Source organism: Bombina bombina, chromosome 12 (assembly GCF_027579735.1).
Source record: "Bombina bombina isolate aBomBom1 chromosome 12, aBomBom1.pri, whole genome shotgun sequence".
In the NCBI taxonomy this organism is placed as follows: domain Eukaryota; kingdom Metazoa; phylum Chordata; class Amphibia; order Anura; family Bombinatoridae; genus Bombina; species Bombina bombina.
The window spans coordinates 22,578,956-22,598,842 of record NC_069510.1 but is presented as its reverse complement, the minus strand read 5'-3'; positions in this window follow the sequence as shown (position 1 = coordinate 22,598,842).

Sequence of the window (19,887 nt, the reverse complement as noted above, 5' to 3'; positions counted from 1 at the left end):
GTCGAATGACTGGGGGGTGGAGTTAAGGAGGGAGCTATATAGACAGCTCTGCTGTGGGTGCTCTCTTTGCCACTTCCTGTTAGGAAGGATAATATCCCACAAGTAAGGATGAAACCGTGGACTCGGTACATCGCAAAAGAAAGAAATTTATCAGGTAAGCATAAATTTTGTTTTTAAACAACTTTACAATTTACTTCTATTATTTAATTTGCCTCCTTCTCTTGTTATCCTTTGCTGAAAGGTTTATCTCGGAAAGCTCAGGAGCAGCAAAAAACCTAGGTTCTAGCTGTTGATTGGTAGCTGCATATATATACCAACTGTCATTGGCTCACTCATGTGTTCAGTTAGAAACCAGTAGTGCGCTGCTACACCTTCAACAAAAGATACAAAGAGAATGAAAGAAATTAGATAATAGACGTAAACTGGAAAGTAGTTTAAAAGTGTGTGTTCAACCTAAATCATGAAATAATAATAATAAAATAATAAAAAATTTTGATTTCATGTCCCTTTAACTACGGCAACATACCCTGTACGACAATGCCTGTTTCAAAGGTCTTGCGGTGCTTCAGCAGTGTAGGTCTTGCGGTGCTTCAGCAGTGTAGGTCTTGTAGTGCTTCAGCAGTGTAGGTCTTGCGGTGCTTCAGCAGTAGGTCTTGTAGTGCTTCAGCAGTGTAGGTCTTGCAGTGCTTCAGCAGGGTAGTTCTTGTACAGCTTCAGCAGTGTAGGTCTTGCTGTGTTTCAGCAGTGTAGGTCTTGCTGTGCTTCAGCAGGGTAGTTCTTATACTGCTTCAGCAGTGTAGGTCTTGCGGTGCTTCAGCAGTGTAGGTCTTGCGGTGCTTCAGCAGTGTAGGTCTTGTAGTGCTTCAGCAGTGTAGGTCTTGCGGTGCTTCAGCAGTGTAGGTCTTGTAGTGTTTCAGCAGTGTAGGTCTTGCGGTGCTTCGTCTTGTGATGCTTCAGCAGTGTAGGTCTTGCGATGCTTCAGCAGTGTAGGTCTTGCGGTGCTTCAGCAGTGTAGGTCTTGCGGTGCTTCAGCAGTGTAGGTCTTGCGGTGCTTTAGCAGTGTAGGTCTTGTAGTGCTTCAGCAGTGTAGGTCTTGCGGTGCTTCGTCTTGTGATTCTTCAGTAGTGTAGGTCTTGCGATGCTTCAGCAGTGTAGGTCTGGCGGTGCTTCAGCAGTGTAGGTCTTGCGGTGCTTCAGCAGTGTAGGTCTTGCGGTGCTTCAGCAGTGTAGGTCTTACAGTGCTTCAGCAGTGTAGGTCTTGCGGTGCTTCGTCTTGTGATGCTTCAGTAGTGTAGGTCTTGCGATGCTTCAGCAGTGTAGGTCTTGCTGCGCTTCAGCAGTGTAGGTCTTGCGGTGCTTCAGCAGTGTAGGTCTTGCAGTGCTTCAGCAGTGTAGGTCTTGAGGTGCTTCAGCAGTGTAGGTCTTGCAGTGCTTCAGCAGTGTAGGTCTTGCGGTGCTTCAGCAGTGTAGGTCTTGCGGTGCTTCAGCAGTGTATGACTTGCGGTGCTTCAGCAGTGTAGGTCTTGTAGTGCTTCAGCAGTGTAGGTCTTGCGGTGCTTCAGCAGTGTAGGTCTTGCGGTTCTTCAGCAGTGTAGGTCTTGTAGTGCTTCAGCAGTGTAGGTCTTACGGTGCTTCAGCAGTGTAGTTCTTGCAGTTCTTCAGCAGTGTAGGTCTTGTAGTGCTTCAGCAATGTAGGTCTTGCGGTGCTTCATCAGTGTAGGTCTTGTAGTGCTTTAGCAGTGTAGGTCTTGCGGTGCTTCGTCTTGTGATGCTTCAGCAGTGTAGGTCTTGTGATGCTTCAGCAGTGTAGGTCTTATTATTATCGGTTATTTGTAGAGCGCCAACAGATTCCGCAGCGCTAATGCGGTGCTTCAGCAGTGTAGGTCTTGCGGTGCTTCAGCAGTGTAGGTCTTGCAGTGCTTCAGCAGTGTAGGTCTTGCAGTGCTTCAGCAGTGTAGGTCTTGCGGTGCTTCAGCAGTGTAGGTTTTGTAGTGCTTCAGCAGTGTAGGTCTTGTGCTTCGTCTTGGGATGCTTCAGCAGTGTAGGTCTTGCAGTGCTTCAGCAGTGTAGGTCTTGCGGTGCTTCAGCAGTGTAGGTCTTGCGGTGCTTCAGCAGTGTAGGTTTTGTAGTGCTTCAGCAGTGTAGGTCTTGTGGTGCTTCGTCTTGTGATGCTTCAGCAGTGTAGGTCTTGCGATGCTTCAGCAGTGTAGGTCTTGTGGTACTTCAGCAGTTTAGGTCTTGCGGTGCTTCAGCAGTGTAGGTCTTGCAGTGCTTCAGCAGTGTAGGTCTTACGGTGCTTCAGCAGTGTAGGTCTTACGGTGCTTCAGCAGTGTAGTTCTTGCAGTTCTTCAGCAGTGTAGGTCTTGTAGTGCTTCATCAGTGTAGGTCTTGTAGTGCTTTAGCAGTGTAGGTCTTGCGGTGCTTCGTCTTGTGATGCTTCAGCAGTGTAGGTCTTGTGGTGCTTCAGCAGTTTAGGTCTTGCGGTGCTTCAGCAGTGTAGGTCTTGCAGTGCTTCAGCAGTGTAGGTCTTACGGTGCTTCAGCAGTGTAGGTCTTACGGTGCTTCAGCAGTGTAGTTCTTGCAGTTATTCAGCAGTGTAGGTCTTGTAGTGCTTCATCAGTGTAGGTCTTGTAGTGCTTTAGCAGTGTAGGTCTTGCGGTGCTTCGTCTTGTGATGCTTCAGCAGTGTAGGTCTTGCGGTGCTTCAGCAGTGTAGGTCTTGCGGTGCTTCAGCAGTGTATGACTTGCGGTGCTTCAGCAGTGTAGGTCTTGTAGTGCTTCAGCAGTGTAGGTCTTGCGGTGCTTCAGCAGTGTAGGTCTTGCGGTTCTTCAGCAGTGTAGGTCTTGTAGTGCTTCAGCAGTGTAGGTCTTACGGTGCTTCAGCAGTGTAGTTCTTGCAGTTCTTCAGCAGTGTAGGTCTTGTAGTGCTTCAGCAATGTAGGTCTTGCGGTGCTTCATCAGTGTAGGTCTTGTAGTGCTTTAGCAGTGTAGGTCTTGCGGTGCTTCGTCTTGTGATGCTTCAGCAGTGTAGGTCTTGCGATGCTTCAGCAGGGTAGTTCTTATACTGCTTCAGCAGTGTAGGTCTTGCGGTGCTTCAGCAGTGTAGGTCTTGCGGTGCTTCAGCAGTGTAGGTCTTGTAGTGCTTCAGCAGTGTAGGTCTTGCGGTGCTTCAGCAGTGTAGGTCTTGTAGTGTTTCAGCAGTGTAGGTCTTGCGGTGCTTCGTCTTGTGATGCTTCAGCAGTGTAGGTCTTGCGATGCTTCAGCAGTGTAGGTCTTGCGGTGCTTCAGCAGTGTAGGTCTTGCGGTGCTTCAGCAGTGTAGGTCTTGCGGTGCTTTAGCAGTGTAGGTCTTGTAGTGCTTCAGCAGTGTAGGTCTTGCGGTGCTTCGTCTTGTGATTCTTCAGTAGTGTAGGTCTTGCGATGCTTCAGCAGTGTAGGTCTGGCGGTGCTTCAGCAGTGTAGGTCTTGCGGTGCTTCAGCAGTGTAGGTCTTGCGGTGCTTCAGCAGTGTAGGTCTTACAGTGCTTCAGCAGTGTAGGTCTTGCGGTGCTTCGTCTTGTGATGCTTCAGTAGTGTAGGTCTTGCGATGCTTCAGCAGTGTAGGTCTTGCTGCGCTTCAGCAGTGTAGGTCTTGCGGTGCTTCAGCAGTGTAGGTCTTGCAGTGCTTCAGCAGTGTAGGTCTTGAGGTGCTTCAGCAGTGTAGGTCTTGCAGTGCTTCAGCAGTGTAGGTCTTGCGGTGCTTCAGCAGTGTAGGTCTTGCGGTGCTTCAGCAGTGTATGACTTGCGGTGCTTCAGCAGTGTAGGTCTTGTAGTGCTTCAGCAGTGTAGGTCTTGCGGTGCTTCAGCAGTGTAGGTCTTGCGGTTCTTCAGCAGTGTAGGTCTTGTAGTGCTTCAGCAGTGTAGGTCTTACGGTGCTTCAGCAGTGTAGTTCTTGCAGTTCTTCAGCAGTGTAGGTCTTGTAGTGCTTCAGCAATGTAGGTCTTGCGGTGCTTCATCAGTGTAGGTCTTGTAGTGCTTTAGCAGTGTAGGTCTTGCGGTGCTTCGTCTTGTGATGCTTCAGCAGTGTAGGTCTTGTGATGCTTCAGCAGTGTAGGTCTTATTATTATCGGTTATTTGTAGAGCGCCAACAGATTCCGCAGCGCTAATGCGGTGCTTCAGCAGTGTAGGTCTTGCGGTGCTTCAGCAGTGTAGGTCTTGCAGTGCTTCAGCAGTGTAGGTCTTGCAGTGCTTCAGCAGTGTAGGTCTTGCGGTGCTTCAGCAGTGTAGGTTTTGTAGTGCTTCAGCAGTGTAGGTCTTGTGCTTCGTCTTGGGATGCTTCAGCAGTGTAGGTCTTGCAGTGCTTCAGCAGTGTAGGTCTTGCGGTGCTTCAGCAGTGTAGGTCTTGCGGTGCTTCAGCAGTGTAGGTTTTGTAGTGCTTCAGCAGTGTAGGTCTTGTGGTGCTTCGTCTTGTGATGCTTCAGCAGTGTAGGTCTTGCGATGCTTCAGCAGTGTAGGTCTTGTGGTACTTCAGCAGTTTAGGTCTTGCGGTGCTTCAGCAGTGTAGGTCTTGCAGTGCTTCAGCAGTGTAGGTCTTACGGTGCTTCAGCAGTGTAGGTCTTACGGTGCTTCAGCAGTGTAGTTCTTGCAGTTCTTCAGCAGTGTAGGTCTTGTAGTGCTTCATCAGTGTAGGTCTTGTAGTGCTTTAGCAGTGTAGGTCTTGCGATGCTTCGTCTTGTGATGCTTCAGCAGTGTAGGTCTTGTGGTGCTTCAGCAGTTTAGGTCTTGCGGTGCTTCAGCAGTGTAGGTCTTGCAGTGCTTCAGCAGTGTAGGTCTTACGGTGCTTCAGCAGTGTAGGTCTTACTGTGCTTCAGCAGTGTAGTTCTTGCAGTTATTCAGCAGTGTAGGTCTTGTAGTGCTTCATCAGTGTAGGTCTTGTAGTGCTTTAGCAGTGTAGGTCTTGCGGTGCTTCGTCTTGTGATGCTTCAGCAGTGTAGGTCTTGCGGTGCTTCAGCAGTGTAGGTCTTGCGGTGCTTCAGCAGTGTATGACTTGCGGTGCTTCAGCAGTGTAGGTCTTGTAGTGCTTCAGCAGTGTAGGTCTTGCGGTGCTTCAGCAGTGTAGGTCTTGCGGTTCTTCAGCAGTGTAGGTCTTGTAGTGCTTCAGCAGTGTAGGTCTTACGGTGCTTCAGCAGTGTAGTTCTTGCAGTTCTTCAGCAGTGTAGGTCTTGTAGTGCTTCAGCAATGTAGGTCTTGCGGTGCTTCATCAGTGTAGGTCTTGTAGTGCTTTAGCAGTGTAGGTCTTGCGGTGCTTCGTCTTGTGATGCTTCAGCAGTGTAGGTCTTGTGATGCTTCAGCAGTGTAGGTCTTATTATTATTATCGGTTATTTGTAGAGCGCCAACAGATTCCGCAGCGCTAATGCGGTGCTTCAGCAGTGTAGGTCTTGCGGTGCTTCAGCAGTGTAGGTCTTGCAGTGCTTCAGCAGTGTAGGTCTTGCAGTGCTTCAGCAGTGTAGGTCTTGCGGTGCTTCAGCAGTGTAGGTTTTGTAGTGCTTCAGCAGTGTAGGTCTTGTGCTTCGTCTTGGGATGCTTCAGCAGTGTAGGTCTTGCGATGCTTCAGCAGTGTAGGTCTTGCAGTGCTTCAGCAGTGTAGGTCTTGCGGTGCTTCAGCAGTGTAGGTCTTGCGGTGCTTCAGCAGTGTAGGTTTTGTAGTGCTTCAGCAGTGTAGGTCTTGTGGTGCTTCGTCTTGTGATGCTTCAGCAGTGTAGGTCTTGCGATGCTTCAGCAGTGTAGGTCTTGTGGTGCTTCAGCAGTTTAGGTCTTGCGGTGCTTCAGCAGTGTAGGTCTTGCAGTGCTTCAGCAGTGTAGGTCTTACGGTGCTTCAGCAGTGTAGGTCTTACGGTGCTTCAGCAGTGTAGTTCTTGCAGTTCTTCAGCAGTGTAGGTCTTGTAGTGCTTCATCAGTGTAGGTCTTGTAGTGCTTTAGCAGTGTAGGTCTTGCGGTGCTTCGTCTTGTGATGCTTCAGCAGTGTAGGTCTTGTGATGCTTCAGCAGTGTAGGTCTTATTATTATTATCGGTTATTTGTAGAGCGCCAACAGATTCCGCAGCGCTAATGCGGTGCTTCAGCAGTGTAGGTCTTGCGGTGCTTGAGCAGTGTAGGTCTTGCAGTGCTTCAGCAGTGTAGGTCTTGCAGTGCTTCAGCAGTGTAGGTCTTGCAGTGCTTCAGCAGTGTAGGTTTTGTAGTGCTTCAGCAGTGTAGGTCTTGTGCTTCGTCTTGGGATGCTTCAGCAGTGTAGGTCTTGCGATGCTTCAGCAGTGTAGGTCTTGCAGTGCTTCAGCAGTGTAGGTCTTGCGGTGCTTCAGCAGTGTAGGTCTTGCGGTGCTTCAGCAGTGTAGGTTTTGTAGTGCTTCAGCAGTGTAGGTCTTGTGGTGCTTCGTCTTGTGATGCTTCAGCAGTGTAGGTCTTGCGATGCTTCAGCAGTGTAGGTCTTGTGGTGCTTCAGCAGTTTAGGTCTTGCGGTGCTTCAGCAGTGTAGGTCTTGCAGTGCTTCAGCAGTGTAGGTCTTACGGTGCTTCAGCAGTGTAGGTCTTACGGTGCTTCAGCAGTGTAGTTCTTGCAGTTCTTCAGCAGTGTAGGTCTTGTAGTGCTTCAGCAGTGTAGGTCTTGCAGTGCTTCATCAGTGTAGGTCTTGTAGTGCTTTAGCAGTGTAGGTCTTGCGGTGCTTCGTCTTGTGATGCTTCAGCAGTGTAGGTCTTGTGATGCTTCAGCAGTGTAGGTCTTATTATTATTATTATTATTATCGGTTATTTGTAGAGCGCCAACAGATTCCACAGCGCTAATGCGGTGCTTCAGCAGTGTAGGTCTTGCAGTGCTTCAGCAGTGTAGGTCTTGCAGTGCTTCAGCAGTGTAGGTCTTGCGGTGTCTCAGCAGTGTAGGTTTTGTAGTGCTTCAGCAGTGTAGGTCTTGTGGTGCTTCGTCTTGTGATGCTTCAGCAGTGTAGGTCTTGCTGTGCTTCAGCAGTGTAGGTCTTGCGGTGCTTCAGCAGTGTAGGTCTTGCAGTGCTTCAGCAGTGTAGGTCTTGAGGTGCTTCAGCAGTGTAGGTCTTGCAGTGCTTCAGCAGTGTAGGTCTTGCGGTGCTTCAGCAGTGTAGGTCTTGCGGTGCTTCAGCAGTGTATGACTTGCGGTGCTTCAGCAGTGTAGGTCTTGTAGTGCTTCAGCAGTGTAGGTCTTGCGGTGCTTCAGCAGTGTAGGTCTTGCGGTGCTTCAGCAGTGTAGGTCTTGCGGTTCTTCAGCAGTGTAGGTCTTGTAGTGCTTCAGCAGTGTAGGTCTTACGGTGCTTCAGCAGTGTAGTTCTTGAAGTTCTTCAGCAGTGTAGGTCTTGTAGTGCTTCAGCAGTGTAGGTCTTGCGGTGCTTCATCAGTGTAGGTCTTGTAGTGCTTTAGCAGTGTAGGTCTTGCGGTGCTTCGTCTTGTGATGCTTCAGCAGTGTAGGTCTTGTGATGCTTCAGCAGTGTAGGTCTTATTATTATTATCGGTTATTTGTAGAGCGCCAACAGATTCCGCAGCGCTAATGCGGTGCTTCAGCAGTGTAGGTCTTGCGGTGCTTCAGCAGTGTAGGTCTTGCAGTGCTTCAGCAGTGTAGGTCTTGCAGTGCTTCAGCAGTGTAGGTCTTGCGGTGCTTCAGCAGTGTAGGTTTTGTAGTGCTTCAGCAGTGTAGGTCTTGTGCTTCGTCTTGGGATGCTTCAGCAGTGTAGGTCTTGCGATGCTTCAGCAGTGTAGGTCTTGCAGTGCTTCAGCAGTGTAGGTCTTGCGGTGCTTCAGCAGTGTAGGTCTTGCGGTGCTTCAGCAGTGTAGGTTTTGTAGTGCTTCAGCAGTGTAGGTCTTGTGGTGCTTCGTCTTGTGATGCTTCAGCAGTGTAGGTCTTGCGATGCTTCAGCAGTGTAGGTCTTGTGGTGCTTCAGCAGTTTAGGTCTTGCGGTGCTTCAGCAGTGTAGGTCTTGCAGTGCTTCAGCAGTGTAGGTCTTACGGTGCTTCAGCAGTGTAGGTCTTACGGTGCTTCAGCAGTGTAGTTCTTGCAGTTCTTCAGCAGTGTAGGTCTTGTAGTGCTTCAGCAGTGTAGGTCTTGCGGTGCTTCATCAGTGTAGGTCTTGTAGTGCTTTAGCAGTGTAGGTCTTGCGGTGCTTCGTCTTGTGATGCTTCAGCAGTGTAGGTCTTGTGATGCCTCAGCAGTGTAGGTCTTATTATTATTATTATTATTATCGGTTATTTGTAGAGCGCCAACAGATTCCACAGCGCTAATGCGGTGCTTCAGCAGTGTAGGTCTTGCAGTGCTTCAGCAGTGTAGGTCTTGCAGTGCTTCAGCAGTGTAGGTCTTGCGGTGTCTCAGCAGTGTAGGTTTTGTAGTCCTTCAGCAGTGTAGGTCTTGTGGTGCTTCGTCTTGTGATGCTTCAGCAGTGTAGGTCTTGCGATGCTTCAGCAGTGTAAGTCTTGTGGTGCTTCAGCAGTTTAGGTCTTGCGGTGCTTCAGCAGTGTAGGTCTTGCAGTGCTTCAGCAGTGTAGGTCTTGCGGTGCTTCAGCAGTGTAGGTCTTGCAGTGCTTCAGCAGTGTAGGTCTTGCAGTGCTTCCGCAGCGTAGGTCTTGCGGTGCTTCAGCAGTGTAGGTCTTGCGGTGCTTCCACAGTGTAGTTCTTGCAGTGCTTCCACAGTGTAGGTCTTGCGGTGCTTCCACAGTGTAGGTCTTGTGATGCTTCAGCATTGTAGGTCTTGCGGTGCTTCCGCAGTGTAGGTCTTGCGGTGCTTCAGCAGTGTAGATCTTGCTGTGCTTTAGCAGTGTAGGTCTTGTGGTGCTTCAGCAGTGTAGTCTTGCGGTGCTTCAGCAGTGTAGGTCTTGCGGTGCTTCAGCAGTGTAGGTCTTGCGCTGCTTCAGCAGTGTAGGTCTTGCTGTGCTTCAGCAGTGTAGGTCTTGCGGTGCTTCAGCAGTGTAGGTTTTGTAGTGCTTCAGCAGTGTAGGTCTTGTGGTGCTTCGTCTTGTGATGCTTCAGCAGTGTAGGTCTTGCGATGCTTCAGCAGTGTAGGTCTTGTGGTGCTTCAGCAGTTTAGGTCTTGCGGTGCTTCAGCAGTGTAGGTCTTGCAGTGCTTCAGCAGTGTAGGTCTTGTGGTGCTTCGTCTTGCGGTGCTTCAGCAGTGTAGATCTTGCGGTGCTTCAGCAGTGTAGGTCTTGCATTGCTTCAGCAGTGTAGGTCTTGCGGTGCTTCCACAGTGTAGGTCTTGCGGTGCTTCAGCAGTGTAGGTCTTGCTGTGCTTCAGCAGTGTAGGTCTTGCAGTGCTACAGCAGTGTATGTCTTGCGGTGCTTCCACAGCGTAGGTCTTGCGGTGCTTCCGCAGCGTAGGTCTTGCGGTGCTTCAGCAGTGTAGGTCTTGCGGTTCTTCAGCAGTGTAGGTCTTGCGGTGCTTCCACAGTGTAGTTCTTGCAGTGCTTCCACAGTGTAGGTCTTGCGGTGCTTCCACAGTGTAGGTCTTGTGATGCTTCAGCATTGTAGGTCTTGCGGTGCTTCCGCAGTGTAGGTCTTGCGGTGCTTCAGCATTGTAGGTCTTGCGGTGCTTCCGCAGTGTAGGTCTTGCGGTGCTTCAGCAGTGTAGGTCTTGCTGTGCTTTAGCAGTGTAGGTCTTGCGGTGCTTCAGCAGTGTAGGTCTTGCGGTGCTTCAGCAGTGTAGGTCTTGCGGTGCTTCAGCAGTATAGGTCTTGCGCTGCTTCAGCAGTGTAGGTCTTGCTGTGCTTCAACTGTGTAGGTCTTGCGGTGCTTCAGCAGTGTAGGTCTTGCAGTGCTTCAGCAGTGTAGGTCTTGTGGTGCTTCAGCAGTGTAGGTCTTGCGGTGCTTCAGCAGTGTAGGTCTTGCGATTCTTCAGCAGTGTAGGTCTTGCGGTGCTTCAGCAGTCTAGGTCTTGCGGTGCTTCAGCAGTGTAGGTCTTGCGGTGCTTCAGCAGTGTAGGTCTTGTGGTGCTTCAGCAGTGTAGGTCTTGCATTGCTTCAGCAGTGTAGGTCTTGCGGTGCTTCAGCAGTGTAGGTCTTGCGGTGCTTCAGCAGTGTTTGTCTTGAAGTTCTTCAGCAGTGTAGGTCTTGAAGTTCTTCAGCAGTGTAGGTCTTGCATTGCTTCAGCAGTGTAGGTCTTGCGGTGCTTCAGCAGTGTAGGTTTTGCGGTGCTTCAGCAGTGTAGGTTTTGCGGTGCTTCAGCAGTGTAGGTCTTGCGGTGCTTCAGCAGTGTAGGTCTTGCGGTGCTTCAGCAGTGTAGGTCTTGCATTGCTTCAGCAGTGTAGGTCTTGCGATGCTTCAGTAGTGTAGGTCTTGCGGTGCTTCAGCAGTGTAGGTCTTGCGGTGCTTCAGCAGTGTAGGTCTTGTTGACAGCTGTGAGACTTTGCAATTTCTTGCCACTGACCTGCACTGTTAAAGCCCTGTAAGCACAACATACAGAGTAAAGTTTTAAAGCACTGGACATATAAATAGAGACCCCTATACTTTCAATGGGAAGCAATAGAAATGCGCTCATCACGCTCATATTGCAAGTTGTTGGTAAAGTGTTGCATTCGCAAGCAATCCAAAATACAGTTTTTGCATTTAAATTGTAAAGTTGTTAAAAATTGCATGCTCTGGGCGCCATTTATCAAGGGACGAATGGCCCCTTATGCCCCTGTTTCCGCGTAAGCCTTCAGGCTCTTGCGATGCTTCAGCAGTGTAGGTCTTGTGGTGCTTCAGCAGTTTAGGTCTTGCGGTGCTTCAGCAGTGTAGGTCTTGCAGTGCTTCAGCAGTGTAGGTCTTGCGATGCTTCAGCAGTGTAGGTCTTGCGGTTCTTCAGCAGTGTAGGTCTTGCGGTTCTTCAGCAGTGTAGGTCTTGCGGTGCTTCAGCAGTGTAGGTCTTGCGGTGCTTCAGCAGTGTAGGTCTTGTGGTGCTTCAGCAGTGTAGGTCTTGCGGTGCTTCAGCAGTGTAGGTCTTGCGGTGCTTCAGCAGTGTTTGTCTTGAAGTTCTTCAGCAGTGTAGGTATTGAAGTTCTTCAGCAGTGTAGGTCTTGCAATGCTTCAGCAGTGTAGGTCTTGCGGTGCTTCAGCAGTGTAGGTTTTGCGGTTCTTCAGCAGTGTAGGTTTTGCGGTGCTTCAGCAGTGTAGGTCTTGCGGTGCTTCAGCAGTGTAGGTCTTGCGGTGCTTCAGCAGTGTAGGTCTTATAGTGCTTCAGCAGTGTAGGTCTTGCATTGCTTCAGCAGTGTAGGTCTTGCGGTGCTTCAGCAGTGTAGGTCTTGCGGTGCTTTAGCAGTGTAGGTCTTGCGGTGCTTCAGCAGTGTAGGTCTTGAGGTGCTTCAGCAGTGTAGGTCTTGCATTGCTTCAGCAGTGTAGGTCTTGCGGTGCTTCAGCAGTGTAGGTCTTGTGGTGCTTCAGCAGTGTAGGTCTTGAGGTGCTTCAGCAGTCTAGGTCTTGCAATGCTTCAGCAGTGTAGGTCTTGCGGTGCTTCAGCAGTGTAGGTTTTGCGGTTCTTCAGCAGTGTAGGTTTTGCGGTGCTTCAGCAGTGTAGGTCTTGAGGTGCTTCAGCAGTGTAGGTCTTGCGGTGCTTCAGCAGTGTAGGTCTTGTAGTGCTTCAGCAGTGTAGGTCTTGCATTGCTTCAGCAGTGTAGGTCTTGAGGTGCTTTAGCAGTGTAGGTCTTGCAGTGCTTCAGCAGTGTAGGTCTTGCGGTGCTTCAGCAGTGTAGGTCTTGCGGTGCTTCAGCAGTGTAGGTCTTGTGGTGCTTCAGCAGTGTAGGTCTTGAGGTGCTTCAGCAGTGTAGACTTTGCAATTTCTTGCCACTGACCTGCACTGTTAAAGCCCTGTAAGCACAACATACAGAGTAAGGGGTTAAAGCACTGGACATATAAATAGAGACCCCTATACTTTCAATGGGAAGCAATAGAAATGCGCTGATCACGCTCATATTGCAAGTTGTTGGTAAAGTGTTGCATTCACAAGCAATCCAAAATACAGTTTTTGCATTTAAATTGTAAAGTTGTTAAAAATTGCATGCTCTGGGCGCCATTTATCAAGGGACGAATGGCCCCTTATGCCCCTGTTTCCGCGTAAGCCTTCAGGCTCTCCGGAAACAACAGTTATGAAGCAGCGGTCTTAAGACCGCTGCTCCTTAACTGGTCCGCCTGCTCTGAGGCTGCGGACATCAATCTGCCCGATCTCATACGATTGGGCTGATTGACACCCCCAGCTAGCGGCCGATTGACCTCGAATCTGCACGGATGGCATTGCACAAGCTGTTCACAAGATGATAAATCGGCTCCATTGAGAAGAATACCCACGTCACAAAAATGGCTTTAAAATGTCACAAAACAATTCAAGCATAATTATCTAAACATTTCCACCCTACAGATCTCACTGTTTGTTTTCACAAACTTAAAGGTAACAACGTTGTGACAAAATACGCAAAATACTTAATACCCTAATAGAAAAAGACATGCGTATGAAAATAAAGGCAATTTTAAGATGCTATACTGCAGCAGAATGTGATTTGTTTTTTATGCAGGATTACATTTTTAAAGTGTGCCCCTACTCACTGCTAATGTCTCTCTACCCAGCTAAGTTTCCCTTTCCGGCAATCACCATTACTTTTTATAGGGGACAAGATAAATAAATACTTATGGGTATTTTTCAAACACGGCTGCTTTATAATGTGTTAGGAAGAGAGTGCTCTGACCACTTATCCGATGAGATCTCAGTCTTGCACCCTTGCAATTGAATTAATCATTAGAACAGATCTCCCTGTGTCACCTCGCTGGCCATAGGCCTCCACACATGATTGATTAACACAAACATCAATTCTCAGGACCGCATGCCTAACTGTTCCAAACTGAACTGCTACTGTGTGCTCAGTGTAAATAATAAATCCAGTGAAACAATACTGTACAATTGTTTCCCATTCTAGAACTATGGAGACTTCCCAGCCTGCAACACTTTTTCTTCTGAGGCACTTTTGCAATCTTCAGGATTTATACATTTTCCTTTCTTTTTTTTTTCTTTTTTAAATTTGAACCTTTTTTTCTGCTTCCTATTGCTTCTACCATTATCGTTCATTCCTTATTGCTTATTCATACAAGCAGAAGATGGGCTCTTGTAAATATTAAAATTGTTGGTTGTCGTTGGCCATAAATTATAAAAAAAAGATTTTTAAAAAACATAATAAGGGCATTTAATGATAGAAATCAAGAAAACATACATATAGTAAAACAAATTAAATATACATTTTATAAGTGGGACGCAATGGAAAACTACTCTAAATTAATGTTTTAAAATGTTAACTTACAGTATATCAAGTAGATTGTGAGCTCTTCAGAGTGTGGCCCTCATTGGGGCATATTTATCATGCCCCTTCAGGCTCGTCGGAAACACAGGTTATAAAGCAGCGGTCTAAAGACCGCTGCTCCATAACCTGTCCATCTGCTCTGAGGCGGCGGACAGACATCACCAGAAATCAACCCACTCAAATACGATTGGGTTGATTGAGACTCCCTGCTAGCGGCCGATTGGCCGCGAATCTGCAGGTGGCGGCATTGCACCAGCAGTTCACAAGAATGCTGTCAGCATTTATCGATGTGCAGCGGACATGATCCGCAATATCGGATCATGTCCGCTCCCACAATGATAATTCGGCCCCATTGTCTTCTGTTTGTAATGTTAAAACGAATAGACAGTAAATATATTTCTTTCATGTAATTAACAAGAGTCCATGAGCTAGTGACGTATGGGATATACATTCCTACCAGGAGGGGCAAAGTTTCCCAAACCTTAAAATGCCTATAAATACACCCCTCACCACACCCACAAATCAGTTTTTACAAACTTTGCCTCCAAGGGAGGTGGTGAAGTAAGTTTGTGCTAGATTCTACGTTGATATGCGCTCCGCAGCAAGTTGGAGCCCGGTTTTCCTCTCAGCGTGCAGTGAATGTCAGAGGGATGTGAGGAGAGTATTGCCTATTGAATGCAGTGATCTCCTTCTACGGGGTCTATTTCATAAGGTTCTCTGTTATCGGTCGTAGAGATTCATCTCTTACCTCCCTTTTCAGATCGACGATATACTCTTATATTTACCATTTCCTCTACTGATTCTCGTTTCAGTACTGGTTTGGCTTTCTACAAACATGTAGATGAGTGTCCTGGGGTAAGTAAGTCTTATTTTCTGTGACACTCTAAGCTATGGTTGGGCACTTTATTTATAAAGTTCTAAATATATGTATTCAAACATTTATTTGCCTTGACTCAGAATGTTCAACTTTCCTTATTTCCAGACAGTCAGTTTCATATTTGGGATTATGCTTTAATTATCATATTTTTTCTTACCTCAAAAATTTGACTTTTTTCCCTGTGGACTGTTAGGCTCGCGGGGGCTGAAAATGCTTCATTTTATTGCGTCATTCTTGGCGCGGACTTTTTTGGCGCAAAAATTCTTTTCCGTTTCCGGCGTCATACGTGTCGCCGGAAGTTGCGTCATTTTTGACGTTATTTTGCGCCAAAAGTGTCGGCGTTCCGGATGTGGCGTCATTTTTGGCGCCAAAAGCATTTAGGCGCCAAATAATGTGGGCGTCTTATTTGGCGCCAAAAAATATGGGCGTCGCTTTTGTCTCCACATTATTTCAGTCTCATTTTTCATTTGCTTCTGGTTGCTAGAAGCTTGATGTTTGGCATTTTTTTCCCATTCCTGAAACTGTCTTATAAGGAATTTGATCTATTTTGCTTTATATGTTGTTTTTTCTCTTACATATTGCAAGATGTCTCACGTTGCATCTGAGCCAGAAGATACTACAGGAAAACCTCTGCCTGCTGGATCTACCAAAGCTAAGTGTATCTGCTGTAAACTTTTGGTAGCTATTCCTCCAGCTGTTGTTTGTATTAAATGTCATGACAAACTTGTTAATGCAGATAATATTTCCTTTAGTGATGTACCATTGCCTGTTGCAGTTCCCTCAACATCTGAGGTGCAGAATGTTCCTGATAACATAAGAGATTTTGTTTCTGAATCCATAAAGAAGGCTTTGTCTGTTATTTCTCCTTCTAGTAAACGTAAAAAGTCTTTTAAATCTTCTCTCTCTACAGATGAATTTTTAAATGAACACCATCATTCTGATTCTTTGGACTCTTCTGGTTCAGAGGATTCTGTCTCAGAGATTGATGCTGATAAATCTTCATATTTATTTAAGATGGAATTTATTCGCTCTTTACTTAAAGAAGTACTAATTGCTTTAGAAATAGAGGATTCTAGTCCTCTTGATACTAATTCTATACGTTTGGATAAGGTTTTTAAAGCTCCTGCGGTTATTCCAGAAGTCTTTCCTGTTCCTAATGCTATTTCTGCAGTAATTGCTAAGGAATGGGATAAATTGGGTAATTCATTTACTCCTTCTAAACGTTTTAAGCAATTATATCCTGTTCCGCCTGACAGGTTAGAATTTTGGGACAAAATCCCTAAAGTTGATGGGGCTATTTCTACCCTTGCTAAACGTACTACCATTCCTACATCAGATGGTACCTCGTTTAAGGATCCTTTAGATAGAAAAATTGAATCTTTTCTAAGAAAAGCTTATCTATGTTCAGGTAATCTTCTTAGACCTGCTATATCATTGGCTGATGTTGCTGCAGCTTCAACTTTTTGGTTGGAAACTCTAGCGCAACAAGTAACAAATCGTGATTCTCATGATATTATTATTCTTCTCCAGCATGCTAATAATTTCATCTGTGATGCCATTTTTGATATTATTAGAGTTGATGTTAGATTTATGTCTCTGGCTATCTTAGCCAGAAGAGCTTTATGGCTTAAGACTTGGAATGCTGATATGGCTTCTAAATCAACTCTACTTTCCATTTCTTTCCAGGGAAACAAATTATTTGGTTCTCAGTTGGATTCTATTATTTCAACTGTTACTGGTGGGAAAGGAACTTTTTTACCACAGGATAAAAAGTCTAAAGGTAAAAACAGGGCTAACAATCGTTTTCGTTCCTTTCGTTTCAACAAAGAACAAAAGCCTGATCCTTCGTCCTCAGGAGCAGTTTCAGTTTGGAAACCATCTCCAGTCTGGAATAAATCCAAGCCTGCTAGAAAGGCAAAGCCTGCTTCTAAGTTCACATGAAGGTACGGCCCTCATTCCAGTTCAGCTGGTAGGGGGCAGGTTACGTTTTTTCAAAGAAATTTGGATCAATTCTGTTCACAATCTTTGGATTCAGAACATTGTTTCAGAAGGGTACAGAATTGGTTTCAAGATGAGACCTCCTGCAAAGAGATTTTTTCTTTCCCATGTCCCAGTAAATCCAGTGAAAGCTCAAGCATTTCTGAATTGTGTTTCAGATCTAGAGTTGGCTGGAGTAATTATGCCAGTTCCAGTTCCGGAACAGGGGATGGGGTTTTATTCAAATCTCTTCATTGTACCAAAGAAGGAGAATTCCTTCAGACCAGTTCTGGATCTAAAATTATTGAATCGTTATGTAAGGATACCAACGTTCAAGATGGTAACTGTAAGGACTATATTGCCTTTTGTTCAGCAAGGGAATTATATGTCCACAATAGATTTACAGGATGCATATCTGCATATTCCGATTCATCCAGATCATTATCAGTTCCTGAGATTCTCTTTTCTAGACAAGCATTACCAATTTGTGGCTCTACCGTTTGGCCTTGCTACAGCTCCAAGAATTTTCACAAAGATTCTCGGTGCCCTTCTGTCTGTAATCAGAGAACAGGGTATTGTGGTATTTCCTTATTTGGACGATATCTTGGTACTTGCTCCGTCTTTACATTTAGCAGAGTCTCATACGAATCGACTTGTGTTGTTTCTTCAAGATCATGGTTGGAGGATCAATTTACCAAAAAGTTCTTTGATTCCTCAAACAAGGGTAACCTTTCTGGGTTTCCAGATAGATTCAGTGTCCATGACTTTGTCTTTAACAGACAAGAGACGTCTAAAATTGATTACAGCCTGTCGAAACCTTCAGTCTCAATCATTCCCTTCGGTAGCCTTATGCATGGAAATTCTAGGTCTTATGACTGCTGCATCGGACGCGATCCCCTTTGCTCGTTTTCACATGCGACCTCTTCAGCTCTGTATGCTGAACCAATGGTGCAGGGATTACACGAAGATATATCAATTAATATCTTTAAAACCGATTGTTCGGCACTCTCTAACGTGGTGGACAGATCACCATCGTTTAATTCAGGGGGCTTCTTTTGTTCTTCCGACCTGGACTGTAATTTCAACAGATGCAAGTCTCACAGGTTGGGGAGCTGTGTGGGGATCTCTGACGGCACAAGGAGTTTGGGAATCTCAGGAGGTGAGATTACCGATCAATATCTTGGAACTCCGTGCAGTTTTCAGAGCTCTTCAGTTTTGGCCTCTTCTGAAGAGAGAATCGTTCATTTGTTTTCAGACAGACAATGTCACAACTGTGGCATACATCAATCATCAAGGAGGAACTCACAGTCCTCTGGCTATGAAAGAAGTATCTCGAATTTTGGTTTGGGCGGAATCCAGCTCCTGTCTAATCTCTGCGGTTCATATCCCAGGTGTAGACAATTGGGAAGCGGATTATCTCAGTCGCCAAACGTTGCATCCGGGCGAATGGTCTCTTCACCCAGAGGTATTTCTTCAGATTGTTCAAATGTGGGGGCTCCCAGAGATAGATCTGATGGCCTCTCATCTAAACAAGAAACTTCCCAGGTATCTGTCCAGATCCCGGGATCCTCAGGCGGAGGCAGTGGATGCATTATCACTTCCTTGGAAGTATCATCCTGCCTATATCTTTCCGCCTCTAGTTCTTCTTCCAAGAGTAATCTCCAAGATTCTGAGGGAATGCTCGTTTGTTCTGCTAATAGCTCCGGCATGGCCTCACAGGTTTTGGTATGCGGATCTTGTCCGGATGGCATCTTGCCAACCATGGACTCTTCCGTTAAGACCAGACCTTCTGTCTCAAGGTCCTTTTTTCCATCCGGATCTGAAATCCTTAATTTTAAAGGTATGGAGATTGAACGCTTGATTCTTGGTCATAGAGGTTTCTCTGACTCCGTGATTAATACTATGTTACAGGCTCGTAAATCTGTATCTCGAGAGATATATTATAGAGTCTGGAAGACTTATATTTCTTGGTGTCTTTCTCATCATTTTTCTTGGCATTCTTTTAGAATACCGAGAATTTTACAGTTTCTTCAGGATGGTTTAGATAAGGGTTTGTCCGCGAGTTCTTTGAAAGGACAAATCTCCGCTCTTTCTGTTCTTTTTCACAGAAAGATTGCTATTCTTCCTGATATTCATTGTTTTGTACAAGCTTTGGTTCGTATAAAACCTGTCATTAAGTCAATTTCTCCTCCATGGAGTTTGAATTTGGTTTTGGGAGCTCTTCAAGCTCCTCCGTTTGAACCTATGCATTCATTGGACATTAAATTACTTTCTTGGAAAGTTTTGTTCCTTTTGGCCATCTCTTCTGCTAGAAGAGTTTCTGAATTATCTGCTCTTTCGTGTGAGTCTCCTTTTCTGATTTTTCATCAGGATAAGGCGGTGTTGCGAACTTCTTTTGAATTTTTACCTAAAGTTGTGAATTCCAACAACATTAGTAGAGAAATTGTGGTTCCTTCATTATGTCCTAATCCTAAGAATTCTAAGGAGAAATCATTGCATTCTTTGGATGTTGTTAGAGCTTTGAAATATTATGTTGAAGCTACGAAATCTTTCCGTAAGACTTCTAGTCTATTTGTTATCTTTTCCGGTTCTAGGAAAGGCCAGAAAGCTTCTGCCATTTCTTTGGCATCTTGGTTGAAATCTTTAATTCATCTTGCCTATGTTGAGTCGGGTAAAATTCCGCCTCAAAGAATTACAGCTCATTCTACTAGGTCAGTTTCTACTTCCTGGGCGTTTAGGAATGAAGCTTCGGTTGACCAGATCTGCAAAGCAGCAACTTGGTCCTCTTTGCATACTTTTACTAAATTCTACCATTTTGATGTATTTTCTTCTTCTGAAGCAGTTTTTGGTAGAAAAGTTCTTCAGGCAGCGGTTTCAGTTTGAATCTTCTGCTTATGTTTTTTGTTAAACTTTATTTTGGGTGTGGATTATTTTCAGCAGGAATTGGCTGTCTTTATTTTGTCCCTCCCTCTCTAGTGACTCTTGTGTGGAAAGATCCACATCTTGGGTAGTCATTATCCCATACGTCACTAGCTCATGGACTCTTGTTAATTACATGAAAGAAAACATAATTTATGTAAGAACTTACCTGATAAATTCATTTCTTTCATATTAACAAGAGTCCATGAGGCCCACCCTTTTTTGTGGTGGTTATGATTTTTTTGTATAAAGCACAATTATTCCAATTCCTTATTTTATATGCTTCGCACTTTTTTTCTTATCACCCCACTTCTTGGCTATTCGTTAAACTGATTTGTGGGTGTGGTGAGGGGTGTATTTATAGGCATTTTAAGGTTTGGGAAACTTTGCCCCTCCTGGTAGGAATGTATATCCCATACGTCACTAGCTCATGGACTCTTGTTAATATGAAAGAAATGAATTTATCAGGTAAGTTCTTACATAAATTATGTTTTTTTTATTAACATATCAGTAGTCTGAACAACTTAACACCTTGTTTGCTGAAATAGTTTTTCAATGGTCAAAATCCAATCACCACTTTCCTTATTTGAAGAAGCCAATCTGAACTTGAGCCTGGAGACGATAGAGCTTATCAGTGTCATTGTGTTAGCAAAATCTCAATTTTATGTGTCCAGCAGAAATGATAAGATAATCAAGTGCAAATTAGGGCTAGATACACGGCAGGGTTAGGCTTGTGAAGCTACCATGTGCTGTTTTAGTTTTCAGATTTAAATTACAGCAAAAGGGGGAAAATTTGGCAATGAAAGGGTATTTACCGTA